The sequence below is a fragment of the Pongo pygmaeus genome, chromosome 2, assembly GCF_028885625.2.
Source record: "Pongo pygmaeus isolate AG05252 chromosome 2, NHGRI_mPonPyg2-v2.0_pri, whole genome shotgun sequence".
Classification (NCBI taxonomy): Eukaryota; Metazoa; Chordata; class Mammalia; order Primates; family Hominidae; genus Pongo; species Pongo pygmaeus.
Genome location: NC_085930.1, coordinates 85,300,189 through 85,316,217, shown reverse-complemented (window position 1 = coordinate 85,316,217; position 16,029 = coordinate 85,300,189). Strand labels below are relative to the sequence as shown.

The window sequence follows — 16,029 nt, the reverse complement described above, 5'->3', positions numbered from 1 at the left end:
TCTTATTAAGCTCACGTATGGAATCCTAGCATGGGGCCAGTCACTGAAAGCCCTGGAAGCAGGCTTAAATGCTTAAGAGAATGATTGTGACTGTCTCTGGTGTCCCACATCACATCACCTCAGCTCACCCTTCATTTTAGCCACTGCTGTGGTGGGCAGTGCTGTGGCAGCTCGGACTCACCTTATACATGTAGTGCCTGCCTCGGGGTTACTTCAATTATCTTTCTGCTTCAAGACCTTTTTCAACACTGAGTGTGCTTAGCCTGTGTGTAAGGGCAGCCCCAACGCAACCTTCACCAATGGAGATAGAGACTGGTAGGTAAATTCTGCAGCCCCTCATCCTCCAAGTAGACGATTCTAGAAAGTGTTCCACGTGCTTGTCAGTGGCTCTGTGATTTCTCAGGAACCCCTGATGCCTGCAACAGAGGCCTTCAAAACACATCCATTAATTGATTTTGAACCTTAATTGTATCACTCTCTCTGCTCCTTCACTCCTGTCTCCTAGAATCACCTTTCAGGTCCTTATCTCAGGCTCTGATTTCTGGGGACCCAAAGTAAGATATAAACTGCTCCAAAACCCTACTGATCAAACCGATGTCTTTGTGCAAATCTACTGTAAACTCCATTTGTCCTGTTCCATGCTGCCTCCCCAGCGCCTACCACTGCATCTGGCCACCCATAAGCATTGCCAAATGCTAGCTGAATGATGGAGTTCATGAGTGAATTAATAAACATGCTTCCTGGAACTTGATAATGAGAAGATCAGTAGGGCACTGTCAATTTTACTTACTAAATGTGGCACCAGCAATGTGGTAAAGGATGTCAAAATCTTCCTTGGAGGGATCTTATATCTTGCCAGGTTACATCTATCTTTGGTCCTGGCAAATATTCAGTTTTCCCCCAAAATCTTGAAGAAGAAAAAGTTGGCAAATTTGTTGATTCTCTATCTTTTCAAAAATGTATATATTCCAAACATATAAATGTTTTATAAGTCAGCTACACTCATTGATCCTGTTATGGGCCCACCCCAGGTTTGGATAATAGATGAGGGTGAACTATTTGGTACACACCTTTCAAGAAGGAGCTTATGGAAAGATGCACAGTTAACATTACATCATGGGGCAATATTTGGGCACAATAAGGGAAGCTGGTATCAGAGGCACATCATGTTACGTGGACATTCAACTGGCCACACATTTTACTTGCAAACATAATAACACAACAGGCCTCCTAGGCTGACTTGAGAATGTGGGATGCTCTTTCAATGTGTGGACACATACCTGCTTTCAATACACAAAGTTGATCTGCATGAACTCTTCAAGGCAATGGGTTCGTAATTTCATCTTTTCTAGAGGAAAAGACTTAAGGTTTAGAGCATTTAATCTGCAGAATCTGATGAACTCAAGGTTTCCAGATACTGATTGAGAACAATTGATGTTACTATGTAGCCTGAAAAGATAAAATGCATACACTAGAGCTTCACTGCAAGAACAATTAGTAGAAACTGCAAATTCATGAATAATCTTAGCTGACTTTTGACTCAATCAGAACACAAGCAAAATTCACCAATCCAAATTATGGAGTTCCTGAGCAAGTCTGCCTCCTCTTAGTTACTGAAAAGGAGGAAGAGGTCTGTATAGATAAACTATAAAAAGAGAATGAGTCTTGTTTAATGACTAATAATAAAATGTTAAGGTCATTGGCAATGTGTGAGAGACAGAAAATGGACAGAGGGCAGAATATTTTAATTAAACTATCTAAAAGAGACTAAAGTGAACAGCACTAATGACTCAACCTTGCTGCCCGTAAAGCTTTTGTCTAATATCTTGCCAGGTTTCAAGCTGTTTTTGGTTATAATGTTGTAATGTTGTTTGGTTATAATGTTGTATAATATATTGAGTAGGTCTTGAAGATTTTGGCTAATGGGTTTGGGTGAAACATGGCATGCCTGCTGCTGTTGTGGACAAAGGTGACAGTGATCATGATGGTAGTGGTGGTAGTGATGGTAGTAGTGGATGATGGTGGAGGTGTTGGTATTGATGGTAGTGGTGGTGGTTATGTTGGTAGTGGTGGTGGTGATCTTGGTGGTGGTTATGATGGTAGTGGTGGTGGTGATCTTAGTGGTGGTGGTGATCTTAGTGGTGGTGGTTATGATGGTAGTCGTGGTGGTGATCTTAGTGGTGGTGGTTATGATGGTAGTGGTGGTGGTGATCTTAGTGGTGGTGGTGATGATGGTAGTGGTGGTGGTGATCTTAGTGGTGGTGGTGATGATGGTAGTGGTGGTGGTGATCTTAGTGGTGGTGGTGATGATGGTAGTGGTGGTGGTGATCTTAGTGGTGGTGGTGATGATGGTAGTGGTGGTGGTGATCTTAGTGGTGGTGGTGATGATGGTAGGGGTGGTGGTGATCTTAGTGGTGGTGGTGATGATGGTAGTGGTGGTGGTGATCTTAGTGGTGGTGGTGATGATGGTAGTGGTGGTGGTGATCTTAGTGGTGGTGGTGATGGTAGTGGTGGTGGTGATCTTAGTGGTGGTGGTTATGATGGTAGTGGTGGTGGTGATCTTAGTGGTGGTGGTGATGATGGTAGTGGTGGTGGTGATCTTAGTGGTGGTGGTGATGATGGTAGTGGTGGTGGTGATCTTAGTGGTGGTGGTTATGATGATAGTTGTGGTGGTGATCTTAGTGGTGGTGGTTATGATGGTAGTGGTGGTGGTGATCTTAGTGGTGGTGGTTATGATGGTAGTGGTGGTGGTGATCTTAGTGGTGGTGGTGATGGTAGTGGTGGTGGTGATCTTAGTGGTGGTGGTGATGATGGTAGTGGTGGTGGTGATCTTAGTGGTGGTGGTGATGATGGTAGTGGTGGTGGTGATCTTAGTGGTGGTGGTTATGATGGTAGTCGTGGTGGTGATCTTAGTGGTGGTGGCGATGATGGTAGTGGTGGTGGTGATCTTAGTGGTGGTGGCGATGATGGTAGTGGTGGTGGTGATCTTAGTGGTGGTGGCGATGATGGTAGTGGTGGTGGTGATCTTAGTGGTGGTGGTTATGATGGTAGTCGTGGTGGTGATCTTAGTGGTGGTGGCGATGATGGTAGTGGTGGTGGTGATCTTAGTGGTGGTGGCGATGATGGTAGTGGTGGTGGTGATCTTAGTGGTGGTGGCGATGATGGTAGTGGTGGTGGTGATCTTAGTGGTGGTGGCGATGATGGTAGTGGTGGTGGTGATCTTAGTGGTGGTGGCGATGATGGTAGTGGTGGTGGTGATCTTAGTGGTGGTGGCGATGATGGTAGTGGTGGTGGTGATCTTAGTGGTGGTGGTGATGATGGTAGTGGTGGTGGTGATCTTAGTGGTGGTGGTGATGATGGTAGTGGTGGTGGTGATCTTAGTGGTGGTGGTGATGATGGTAGTCGTGGTGGTGATCTTAGTGGTGGTGGTTATGATGGTAGTCGTGGTGGTGATCTTAGTGGTGGTGGTTATGATGGTAGTCGTGGTGGTGATCTTAGTGGTGGTGGTTATGATGCTAGTCGTGGTGGTGATCTTAGTGGTGGTGGTGATGATGGTAGTCGTGGTGGTGATCTTGGTGGTGGTTATGATGGTAGTCGTGGTGGTGATCTTAGTGGTGGTGGTGATGATGATAGTTGTGGTGGTGATCTTAGTGGTGGTGGTTATGTTGGTAGTGGTGGTGGTGATCATGGTGGTGATGATGGTGATGATGATGGTAGTGCTGGTGATGATGGTGGTGGTGGTGATGATGGTAGTGGTGTGGTAATGGTAGTGGTGGTGATGATGATAATGGCGGTGATGCTGATGGCAGTGGTGATGGTGGTGATGGTGGTAATGATGATGGTGGTGGTGATGCTGATGGCAGTGGTGGTGGTGGTGGTGATGATGGTGGTGGTAGTGATGCTGATGGCAGTGGTGGTGGTGGTGGTGGTGCTGATGCTGATGGCAGTGGTGAGGGTGGTGGTGGTGGTGATGCTGATGACAGTGGTGGTGGTGATGATGGTAGTGGTGGTGATGCTAATGGCAGTGGTGATGGTGGTGATGGTGGTAATGATGATGGTGGTGGTGATGCTGATGGCAGTGGTGGTGGTGGTGGTGATGATGGTAGTGGTAGTGATGCTGATGGCAGTGGTGGTGGTGGTGGTGGTGCTGATGCTGATGGCAGTGGTGATGGTGGTGGTGGTGATGCTTATGGCAGTGGTAGTGGTGGTGGTGATGCTAATGGCAGTGGTGATGGTGGTGGTGATGATGATGGTATTGGTAATAATAATGATAGCTAGTGTTTATTATGGTTCAGAAGCTCTACCTCTCCTTGAGTCCTCACAAACAGTCACTGATGTAGGGTAGGTATCATTATTATCATAATTGCTATTCAGGTTTTAAAACTGAAAGAACAAGCTTATAGGGGTCACACCATTAATGATCAGTGGAGCCAAGACTCAGACTCAGGCAGGCTGTCTCCAGAGGCTACACACTTAACTCCATGTAGTCTTTATACTAATCTAACATTTTGCATCCCATTTTAAACTCATCATGATTAGAGGCCATCCAAATTCAGTTCTAAGCAAGACCCTACATCCCGCTGCTAAGGGACTTTAGAGTGTGATAAATAGGAAATTGTGCGCAGATCCTGAGGTTAATGGCTATGAGGCAGGACTCCAACCACAACTTTATTAGCCAGGCAACAATTTCATTAAGTAGACAAGCAACTCACAAGGGGACTATGAACAAGCTGATGTTGTGTTTTAAAGGTCAAAAACTGATTTCCTGTAGATTTAACTAAGGCAAGAATAAGGTGTGATTTTAAATCAGAAGCTTGATTTGTAGTTAGAGCAGACTTCCCCACCAAAACATGCATAACCGTACCTGATTGTCTGCCAAATTCTTATGATTGGTCCTCTCTGTTCTTCTCCCCACCTGATGCAATGTGGATATGCTCTGTGGAGAGGAAATATTTGGTACTTAAAGCAGGACTCTGGGAATCATTTAGCCATCAGCAACTAAGTCCTTATGTCTCACTGGGATTCCAATTTTTCTCATATTACTCAGGCTCAGCGAGTTAACTCCAAACTGAGTGCTTCCAGGAAACAAAGAAGAAAGAGAGAAAAGGAAGCCTTTACTCAAAACTGATTTCTAGAACAAGGTAGTGCTCCTAGATGAAATGAAAATTTCAGCTTTTATCCTCTGTTATTTAAACTGGACTAGACATAAAATTACCTCAGTAGGTCATTTCTCTAAAAAAAAAATCCCAACTTCTACAAATGATATTATACAAAGTGACAAGCTAGTCTAAACATTTCATAGGGGCTCCCCACTTGTCAGGAGTTGGGCTAAGTACTTGACTGGTGTTGTCCCATTTAATACTCATGACAAATCTAAGGGCAAGTGGGGCAGGAGGGGGATTGTTGTCTTCTGTCTGGTACAGATAAGTTAGCCAGAAATCAGAGAGGTTAAGCAGTTTGCCTAACATCAGGCAGATGGTAAGTGGTAAGGCCGGGATGTAAACCTTGTGACTGTCTTGTCTGTTCTCCGCTGCTACTTGCAGTTCGAATTAGAATAGACGCCACACTAGTTGAAGAAATGCTACACCCAATCCCAGCATTTAAAAAGAGCTGTATTGTATAAAGGTTAGAAGTATACTTGTTGGTTACACATCTGTTGGATGAACTACTGCAAGATACTTAATCTCTTCAAGCTCCAGTTTTCTCATCTGTTAAATGAGGATCATCATTACTACCTCACAGGTTTCTTGTGTAGGTTAAGGGAGGAAACATTTCCAAGGTGTCTTTCATAAGCATCCCTTTCCATTTTATTCTGAGACCAATGCCTTATGTCTTGGACCTAGGCAAGATGCTGGTTCCATAACATGATAATTGTTCTTCAAAGCATGGATAATTATAAGTTACATATTATAACATATTATATATATATTTTTTTCCTTGATGGGAGATTTTCAACTTTAAAATTCAAAAGACCTTCTGAAAGATCTCCTGGTGTGTCTCAATAATAGTCTTTCTCATCTCTGTAATACAGTGTTTGACACACTGGGTTCCATGGGAATTGTAACCACATAGCCTGAAAGAAAAAAGTTCCTTCTTGAAGTAAGTTTGAGAAATATAGCAGACTTGTTTTCTTTGTTCCTTTCCTTGTTATTTTCTTATTCATTGGAGACTCTCATACATGTTAGCTCATTAAATTATCTGATAAGTCCTGCAATATAGAAGCCTATATGTGTCTTTGATTATAAAACACTTATTTTCACATTTCTTTGAGCAAAATTTTATACACAGCTTTCAGTTTGGAAACTGGCATAAAGCCTTAAAGGCTTTTATTTTATTTAATATTAATTAATTAACTTCTCACGACAACTCTGCCAGGAAAACAGGGCAGGCATTGCCCTGGACTGAAGAGCCCAAAGGGTATTCGTGAAGGTAAAGAATTAGTGGACAGCATTGCAGCCATTCATTTAAGAAGCTAGGACTGGAAGAAAACTACCTAAAGTTATTTTTTGTATCAGTTTTTAACATAACCCATTAACTTTTTAATTATTTAATTCCAAGAATTTTAGGCGCTAGAGCAGTTTGCTGCTGACATTTGGGGCAGTGGAGCCTTTGGGTAAAAGGCAAATGTGGTTCTTTCTCCAAGATACAGCTCTAACCCTTCCATTTATTTCCATTTTTGCTGCTACCACACTCAACCAAACCTCCCAGGCTTCCACAGCAGTCTCCCAATTAGTTTCCTGTTTCTCATCTAATTCCACTGAATACCATTTCTCCAACCAGTAATCAAATTACTCTCCACAGCACAGCACCATGCTCCCTTTCTTACAACCTTCTAAAAGCTTCTCTTTTCTTAGAATAAAATGCCAAGTTTGTGCCACTGCCTACAAAGCCCTTTCTGTCTGGTTCTTTTCCACTTCTCCAACTTTTTTCTCATCTTACATTCCCCTCCTACTACATTCCTGTTACATTTCCCTTCCTCGAGCACATCAGACTACTTTCTGCCTCAGGACGTTTGCACCTCTGGATCAATCTGCCTGAAAGCCTCCCTTCTCACCAGCAATTTGTAGGAATGGCTCCTTCCCATCCTGGACACCTTTGCTCAAATATTAACCTTCTGTCAGCTACCTCCTTGTCCTCCATGGCTACAGTCTTCTTATCCTTTTCTAGCTCATCGCACTGTCTCTTTCCTTGTTATTTTCTTGTTCATTCATTGGTAGGTGTGTCTGTGGTCTGCCTCCCCAGTGTCAAAGACAAGCTCCATGAAAACAGGGAGCTTTTTTGACTCCACCATTTCATCCTTAGTAACTGGATAATGTATGGCATATAGTGGGCTCTTATTAAATATTTTAGGAAATAAGCACATAAGGAATGAGTGAATTGGTGAGTTATGTTGTCCCGGAGAGATTGCCTGCACCATGTATAACTAGTCATGCATGTGACCTTTGAAACCATAGTTAGTGATGGCTATTTTTGCACTTATCAGTGACTCTATTATAATTCCTCTTAGAAGATCCCATATTTTCCCACAATCTGGGTAATGTGTAGTACCCTCTTGCCATAATCATCTCTGAACACACAGACACACACACACGCACACACACACACACACACACACACACACACACAAGAGGAGAGATGGGTTCTAAGGTGCTGTCAGAGCTGTTTAAGCTGGCCAATTAGTTGGCTTTTGTTCTCCCCAGAGGGAGGAAGAACACCGGTTAATTACCTTCAAGTATTACCCTTCCTGCATCCTTATTTTTATTTTTAGACTCCCCACTGCCATGCTTCAGCTCTTCTTCAATCTGCTACTGTCCTTATTAGTGCTGCTCCCAAGCAGATTAAGCAAACTTTTTAGCTGTTGCTGTGAGCTCTTACATCCACAAAGAATAAGTCCAGACCTTAGCTACTGAGCAGGCAGAGTCGGATGCTCTGTGAGCCCTGCCGCAGAGGGGCTGGGCTGCATACAGCCATCAGCGTTCAAGGCTCATGCCTTACAATCACTGTAGTATCCTGGCTGGAGTTCAGCTTTTAGAGCCCAAGAGCCTCGCCAGGAATCCTGGCTCTGCCATTTAGCAGACGTAGAATGGGGTATATTGCTTAGTTTCTGTGTCTCAGCTTTTTTACCTGTGAAATAGGAATGATCATAGAACCTCCCTATTTTTTTAACCTTTTTTTTTATTATGCTTTAAGTTCTGGGATAATGTACAGAATGTGCAGGTTTGTTACATAGGTATACACGTGCCATGGTGGTTTGCTGCACTCATCAACCCGTCATCTACATTAGGTATTTCTCCTAATGCTATCCCCCCTCTAGCCCCTCATCCCCTGGACACGCCCAAGTGTGTGATGTTCCTCTCCCTGTGTCCATGTGTTCTCATTGTTCAATTTCCACTTCTGAGTGAGAACAAGTGGTGTTTGGTTTTCTGTTCCTGTGTTAGTTTGCTGACAATGATGGTTTCTAGTTTCATCCATGTCCCTGCAAAGGACATGAACTCATCTTTTTATGGTTGCATAGTATTCCATGGTGTATATGTGCCACATTTTCTTTATCCAGTATATCATTGATGGACATTTGGCTTGGTTCCAAGTCTTTGCTATTGTGAACAGTGCTGCAATAAACATATGTGTGCATGTGTCTTTATAGTAGAATGATTTATAATCCTTTGGGTATAGCCAGTAATGGGATTGCTGGGTCAAATGATATTTCTGGTTCTAGATCCTTGAGGAATCACCACGCTGTCTTCCACAATGGTTGAACTAATTTGCACTCCCACCAACAGTGTAAAGTGTTCCTATTCCTCTCCAGCATCTGTTGTTTCCTGACTTCTTAATGATCACCATTCTAACTAGCGTGAGATGGTATCTCATTGTGGTTTTGATTTGCATTTCTCTAACGACCAGTGATGATGAGCTTTTTTTTCATATATTTGTTGGTAGCATAAATTTCTTCTTTTGAGAAGTGTCTGTTCATATTCTTTGCCCACTTTTTGATGGGGTCATTTGTTTTTTTCTTGTAAATTTGTTTAAGTTCTTTGTAGATTCTGGATATTAGCCCTTTTTCTGACGGATAGATTGGAAAACTTTTCTCCCATTCTGTAGGTTGCCTGTTCATGCTGATGATAATTTATTTTGCTGTGCAGAAGCTCTTTAGTTTAATTAGATCCCATTTGTCAATTTTGGCTTTTGTTGCCATTGCTCTTGGTGTTTTAGTCTTTGCCCATGCCTATGTCCTGAATGGTATTGCCTGAGTTTTCTTCTAGGGTTTTTATAGTTTTAGGTCTTATGTGTAAGCCTTTAATCCATCTTGAGTTAATTTTTGTACACGGTGTAAGGAAGGGGTCCAGTTTCAGTTTTCTGCATATGGCTAGCCACTTTTCCCAACACCATTTATGAAACAAGGAATCCTTTCCCCATTGCTTGTTTTTGTCAGGTTTGTCAAAGATCAGATGGTTGCAGATGTATGTTGTTATTTCTGAGGACTCTGTTCTGTTCCATTGGTCTATATATCTCTTTTGGTACCAGTACCATGCTGTTTTGGTTACTGTAACCTTGTCGTATAGTTTGAAGTCAGGTAGCATGATGCCTCCATCTTTGTTCTTTTTCCTTACAATTATCTTGGCTATATGGGCTCTTTTTTGGTTCCATATGAAATTTAAAGTAGTTTTTTCTAGTTCTGTGAAGAAAGTCAATGGTAGCTTGATGGGGATAGCATTGAATCTATACATTACTTTGGGCAGTATAGCCGTTTTCACAATATTGATTCTTCTGATCCATGAACATGGAATGTTTTTCCATTTGTTTGTGTCCTGTCTTATTTCCTCGAGCAGTGGTTTGTAGTTCTCCTTGAAGAGGTCCTTCACATCCCTTGTAAGTTGGATTCCTAGGTATGTTATTCTCTTTTTAGCAATTGTGAATGGGAGTTCACTCATGATTTGGATCTCTGTTTGCCTATTATTGGTGTATAGGAATGCTTTTGGTTTTTGCACACTGATTTTGTATCCAAACCCCAAAGGCAAACAACCAAGCTGCCCTCACTAACAAAAGCTTACTAGATATTAGGGAGCATGGCAGTCCATGGATGCCAAAGTGGCAGAGGACACAGTCTTTGCCTTCAAAAACCTTAGAAACTTGCTGAGGGGACATAATATCCATATGAGAAACGGGTAGTTCTAAGTAAAGATACAATTAATTGGACAGAGAGTTAAAGAAAGAGGGACTCACAAAAGATGAAGATACTTCTGAGGTCATAATGGTCAGGACTGGACTCTTGAAAAGTGTGGGAGTTGGACTGGACCTCAGAGTAGAGATAGGATTCGGCTGAAATGACAAGTGTGATGACACCTGGAAAAAAAAAATGAGAAAAAAAAACAATGATTGATTGATTGGAGTCCTTGGCTAGCGAGGAAAGCCTTCTAGAATGGCCTGTGCAAAAGGGAAGAGTGAATATGCAAAGTGGGCACAAGAGTGGAAGGGAGATTGGAGATTTGATAGTGAATGGATTGAATGTTCTGAAGGTGAACAAGGACACAGTGAGTTCTGAAAGGAAAGGAGGTTAAATCAGGAGACCAACACTCAAGTCACATTCAAATTCTTAATAGGCTAAGTTTCTAAAAGTACTGCGTGCATGTGTGTGTGTATACATATTATATATATACATGTACATATGGTTGTTTCTTTGCCAACTGTAATTATTTAAAGATCCATACAGCTCCTTTGTTAGCCACTGACATTTAGAGAAACAAATTTAATTTTGGGTTCTTGTTTTCTTCAGGTTGAGGAACAGTTGGTTCTTACTGTCAGTCAGTGTCAGTGGCCTGCTGGAATCTGTCCAGAATACATTTTCTTATAGTTAGAATATTTAAGTTGGGTTTAGCTTTAAAAAAAGCTGACATCCAGAAAGTCAGACTTTGCTCAGTGATTCTTCTAAAGTGTCCACTGTGTCAAGTAAACAAATACCTATCGACTCCATGCTATTTATCTGGAAAAATTCTAGATGCTGGGGAGATATTAAAAGGAAATATAAGAGATAGGGTCTCTAGCCTCCAGGAGGTTACTGTCATTGGGAAGGTAAGGCATGAACCAGTTCCCTTTTCTTTCTTATTCAAACAATATGTAAGTTTCTGTTGAAACTAGTTTTGGCTTCATTTAACAGAAACCCCAAATAATAGTGGCTTAAATAAGATAGAAGTTAATTTTTATTTTACATAACATGATGCTTGAACTTCAAGCACTGTCTTTAGGCATGCAAAATTTCTTAGTATGTGATTTCTATCTTCTGGCTTGCTCTGTGATTATGACTTATTGCTCATTTTTCAGCCATTGGTGGCTAGGGAGGTGGTGTTCCAGATAGAAAGAACAAGGCAGGGGGAGAAGCGAAAAGGTCTCATTTCAGCCAAGTAAGACTCTTTTAAAAAGCTTTGCTGAATTACTTACATTCCACTGGCCACACATATCTGTAAGAGAGCCTGGAAAATGCAGTTTTTTAACTGGGCATGTTGCCACCTGTTAGTAAAGAGGAAGGGAAAATCGATTTCGGGTAGTCATCAAACAACATCTACTGTAATACATCTCCAGGGTAGCTAGCTCTGGCCAAACAAAGCCTATAATTTCTTCTTTGACATTGTCCCAGGACTCAGTGGTAGGGCAGGCACATGCTTTGCATATCTGAGAACCTGCATTTGAATTTGGGAATTTCCTGATTTCCAGGCAGCATGGAAAAAGAAGCACAGACTCTAGAGTCTACAAGACCCAGGTTCAAACCCCCAGGTTGGCTTTAGCACAATAGAATTAACTTGGCAAGTTGCATAACAACTCCAAGCCTCTGTTTTCTTGCTTGTAAACCACCATCTCATAGAGTTGCTTTGAGGATCAACGAAAATACCTAGACTTGTGCTTGGAATACAATAGATGCTTAAGAAATATCAGTAGTATTTGTTGTATGCTCAAAGTTGGAAGTTGATCCTTTAAGGATTAAACCATTTTGGCTTTTTGAATAGCAGTTTATTTAAACAGCTGTTACTGAATGACAATAGCCATTTTTTCGTTTCTTTTAATTTATCAAAATTTCCCTTTTTCTTTTACATTTAAACAACTGTAGATATGATGCCAGACGTACGTTTCACACACATTTGGGGGGAGGTGAATCTTATATGTGTATAAATGTATTTCTTTTCATTAAAACCGGGGAAATTTTGCTGAAGTCTAATGAAAAAGCCTAAATTTACTTACATATTCTTAAACAGTTCTCAGCCAGCAGAGAAAAACAGATTGAATTTCAGAAAGATTGACTTGCACATGTTCTTCTGATTTTGACTGATAGCTCATTTCAAGAATGAGGGCAAATAGAATAGTTTTCTTTTTATCAGTCAATTACCAGTCAAAATCCTTCTGATTTTGACTGATAGCCTAGTTTCAAGAATGAGGTCAAACTAAGGCAACACATGATAGACCTATATTTCCTTCACACTGGCAGAGGTCAGGAGTCAGAATTCTAGAAGTTTAACCCAATATAAGCAACCCCAAAACAGAAATGCTATATAGGAGGAGAAAAGGCTTTCAACAAAGCATTGTCATTAGGGTTCTGTTAAATATGGCACCCTGTGCATGCATTTGAAATATACATTGACTTAAATGCAAATAGTCAGGCTGCAGCTCTGCTGTAAAGGTACACCCACAAAAGGACAGAGCCTTTTCTGGAGACCAGCAGAAATGTGGTTGTATTTATATTAGTGGGGACAGAAATTATGATCGCTCTGGGGCCGCTGCAGCCTTTCTGCTGACAAGTTGCATGCCACTGTTCTATAGTGACTGTTCTTTACCTGGAACGGCTTCTCCATGGCAACCCCTTCACAGGGCGCACTCGTTGCTTGTCTCTTTTTAAAATGAACACATTGGGAAGGAAGTGGAATATGTGTGTTTGAACTCCTAAATGGAAAAAGGGAGGGAGTAACAGACACCAGGGAAAGCACAGAGGTTTTTTTTTTTCCTTTTGCTTAATTTGCCTCCTACTTCCATGGATATGGGTCAAAAAGAAATGATTAAAATTCGCTTTGTGCATTGGATTCTCTCTTCCATCAGTGTGCATCTTGGAGAGACATGGTTTGGATCAATTAATCTGTATTGCAGTTGATACTAAGTTTTAGCCCAGTGGTTTGCTGCAATTTCAAAGGATACTTCAGTGTTCTTTTTACCTATTCATTAAGGACTGTCATCAGCCACTCAGACCCAAAAGAGTTGGCTGAGGGAAAAATCTCAGAATACTTTTTCAAGAATATAAGTTTTTAAAAGAGAAGACTGAAAGCACCAGAATGATTTTTCTATTATGTCTGGGGAATATTGCTTTCTAAACTCTTTGCTCAAGATCCAGAAATACTTTGTGGGAAAAATCTCTCTCCTGCTCTCATGGAATAAGTTAAGAGACTCCTCTAAACAGAAAAACAAAGCAAAACAAAAAAACCTCAAGCATTCAGTCACTTGAAACTATTTCATATAGATGCCCTGCTTTTTTTTTCTTTTCGTTCCCAAGGGTTCTATTTTTTGTTGTTTTTTCAATTTTATAATTAAATGAAAGAGCAAGCCTTGACAAGTGTTGAACTTCCTTCAATGTTTTGGCTTTCTTAAATAATTTATCCCATCAGATTATATTCAGAAAATGAGAGTCTGATTTTAAGCCGAGAAAGTGTGTTCTAAATTGCAGCATACCTGTGAGTAACAGCAGCAGTAAGAAGTGGGACCATGCAATACTGCATGATAGAAAGTTCTAGAAACTTGACAGGTTCCTGGAGTACAGAAAATGCAAATGAAGCTAAGACTAGTAAATGTATAGATGCAGAGGTTTTCCCACTCTGAAATCTTACCTCTAGGTTTGAGTGAAGCAGAAACAGATAAAAGGAAAGATACCTATCACACAAGTCATTGCCTTCATGTGGATGTCCTTTGAGCCTGTGGTTGTGTTGGTCAGCTGTGGCCAGAAAGTGAAGCATAAACAGTAAATCACAAGAGGCCTGTAAGGAAAGGCCCAAATAGGTCATCTTCACATCTGGCTGGCACTTAAACTTGATCTTTTCCCATAAAAACTGTTGAGAGAAAAATAGCAATGTTATGCCAGTAGCCCTAAAGCACTAAAGATGTCCAAATCCATGCCTTGCTATTCCACAGTTACCTTTATGAAAAGTATTTTCTTATAGCCAAATATCCCAATTCTTTGTTACCACACATGACTAATCTTAGCTACTATTTAAAAAAAAAGTGGATTCAATGAGTAGATATTTACTTCCCGAAAATTAGGGCAAAGAATTTGAAAATGCCTAATGGAATATATTTGTATATACCTAAGGTGAGAGAGCAGCCCATTAGGTCTCTTCCTACTTAACAATCATCAAGAGTTACATAGTAGAGACATTTGCTGCTCAGTGAATATCCATGTTTTCCCCCATGTTCTTCAGCCTTTCTGCAGTTGAGCAGAGCCATGTGACAAGGAGTGGCCAAGAGTAGAACTGATGTGCTATTTGTAGGCTGAAGCATTTAAGAGCTAGTGCAAGATCCCTTCAGATTTTAGGTGCGTCATCACAAGAAACATGTTGACATGGTGGAGCAACAAGGTAAAAGTCACCAGGAGCACTGCAATGAATACAGAGCTCTTGGAAAGTAACATATTCTACATCGGGTTTTGTGGCTTATGTTTAGTCAAAGATTCTGGGATTGTCTGTTACCACAGCACAGCTTCTTCTATCCTGACTGATAAACATGAAATGTTTGTTATCAAGGCTGATTTTCTTTAGCCATTTTGTTTAGTTTATGTAAAAGGTGGTGGAGCAATTGTTAAAACTGTGAGCTTTGGAATTAAGCAGAGATGGATTAGAATCCTAACTCCACCACTTACGAGCTGATGGAACATGAGACAAGTTATTTACTATCTTGGCCTCTGTTTCCTCATGTATAAGATGGAAACTCCATCTACATGAGCAGTTCATATAAAATAACTAGTATAAAGCATTTAGTACAGAACTGAGCACATGGTGTGTATTCAGTAATACTTGAAGTTGCCCTTGTTGTTTGCTACTATTGATAGTTGGTTTTCATAACAGTGAGGTTGCCTTTAGTAAGGGACTAAATCATTACAAGTCTTTTCAGGGTAGAGTTAGGATATGTTTGACATTACTGGAAGTTGCCAGGAGTAGTGAAACTGAGGCTCTATGGGCCTCTGTCAAAGGCAGAAACTAAGAGTGAACCAGCATATTGACAGTTCCTCTGCTTTGTTAATTACTGCCCTTGAGTGTGACCATGTAGAAACAGGCAGATTGTTTTTGTCCTATATTTTAGATGTGCATTGATGTGCCTCTGGAATTCTGGAAACACCAACATATTCTAATTAAGAAAATTCCATTAGGAAATGAATTTCTACTGCATTGTTATATCCATCATTATATACATAATATTTATTTATGTTAGCACTTGCAAACATTGACATACCAAATATCAGGTCAATTAACTTTAGAAAGTAATTGTGTATTTAAATAGCAGTAAGAGGAGAAATACACACCATTGGAAGTTAGAGTTGGGAATAGGTTCTGTAGACTGAACACTGTTTCAATAATAAGTGGAAATGAACAATTCCTCACCTAACACCAATGTAATAATGTACTGTAAGCATTGCTTTTCTCTGTATAACTTGCCAAGAATTCAATGGAAAGCAAGTAACATTATGGGGAAATACTGATTCACTTTGGGTACAGTGGGTCTTGTTATAATAAAGACAGATTCTGTGGCCATTTCTTTCCTTATTCTCTTCTTAAAAAAAAGAAGTAAATATATGGAATTGCTAATTATAATTGGGACACTTAGATTGCTTCCTTTTATAGAATGAACTAGGAGATTTCTTGGTCCTCAGCAATTTTTTCATGACTTGAATACCCTAAGGGCATGAAAAATTAAGATCATGTAATTATGCCAGCTTTAGTTTTTGCATTTTGATTAAGCCTTGAGTTTGTTACAGGAATCCCAAGCAATCAATAACAAGCCTCATCTTAC

The 16,029-nt window shown here is 40.7% G+C and overlaps 1 protein-coding gene across 2 annotated transcripts in view; it reads left to right on the top strand.

The window, feature by feature from the left end:
* The window catches only part of TAFA1 (TAFA chemokine like family member 1), a 559,292-nt gene that overhangs the window by 128,294 nt on the left and 414,969 nt on the right, over positions 1–16,029 (top strand). The window lies entirely within an intron of this gene.